This window comes from Rhea americana, unplaced genomic scaffold (assembly GCF_003343005.1).
Source record: "Rhea americana isolate MKP2758 unplaced genomic scaffold, rheAme1 scaffold_74, whole genome shotgun sequence".
NCBI classification, from domain to species: domain Eukaryota; kingdom Metazoa; phylum Chordata; class Aves; order Rheiformes; family Rheidae; genus Rhea; species Rhea americana.
In genome coordinates, this window is record NW_028186912.1 from 841,977 (window position 1) to 843,255 (window position 1,279).

Sequence of the window (1,279 nt, forward strand, 5' to 3'; positions counted from 1 at the left end):
GGAGCGGGCGCGGCGGCGGGCGGAGCGGGCGCGGCGGCGGGCGGAGCGGGCGCGGCGGGCGCTGCCATTTGCCGCTGCCCTCCTGATTGGTCCCCGCGCCGAGCCGCTCACGGGCTCACTGGAGTGTTAAGCACCTCCCCGTCTCTCTAAAGGACATTATAATGCAAGAGACCCCCTTTTTAACCACACACCGAATTTTCTTTCATTTAGRCGATCTATATATATATATATCTATATCTTATATCTATTTTAAATAACTTAAGGCCGCTAAAATTTGGGGGGGAACAGCCTTCGCCCTGGAGCGGTGCGCGATGCTGTCTCACGCCGACCTCCTGGACGCCCGTCTCGGTGAGTTTCCCCCGCCCGCGGCGGCTGCACCGGCGGCGGCGGCGGCGGCGAGGAAGCCGCGGCAGGAAATTGACAATTTGTTCCTTATTTTACCTTAATGCGATCTAAATGGGCTAATTCCTTTAAAAGTAATTGTACTGTATTAAAGTTTAATTTGATTTAACATCGTCTTAAAAAAAAAAAAAAAAAAGGAGAGGGAGAGAGGGAGAGGAAGACCTATGGAGTATGTAGATCCACAGCGAGTTGTGGATCATTTATTTTCTCTCTTCTCCCGTTTTTTTTTAATACATACCCGCAAAAAAAAAAAAAAAAAAAGGAGAGGGAGAGAGGGAGAGGAAGACCTATGGAGTATGTAGATCCACAGCGAGTTGTGGATCATTTATTTTCTCTCTTCTCCCGTTTTTTTTTAATACATACCCGCAAACTATTACAATTATTATCATTATTATTATTATTATTTTAGTACAGATGAGCTCGATGGTATTTATGAAGGAGTCTGGGGTAGGCTTTTCCTGGTTGCCTGCTTGCTTTCTTCTCCCCTTTCTTTCTTTTTTACAAAAGAAATACCTATATCTATCYGTTTATGGCGATGCAGGTGTTTGTTCAGAGTGGTGGAGGGGGGAGCGGGGAAGGGTGGCCAGGATGATGGAAGTCTCTGCACATCCGTCAGGGAGGTAAAGCTCCCGGCAGTCAGCACCCAGGCGGCTTAAGTGTTATTTCTTTCTTTCCCTTTCCTTCTTCCTTTCTTTCTTTTATCAGCCCCGCTGGAAAACCCAAGCCAAACTCCGCCAAATCTGCCTTCCCCCCTCCCTCTCCCCTCCCTCGGTTTCGTAAGGGAAGGCCCGGCGGGGAGCTGGTTATTTAAGCAGGAAGAGGAGATGCTCGGTGTAAAGTTTTACTTCCCTCGCCCCAAGTTGCTGCGGGCGGGGGC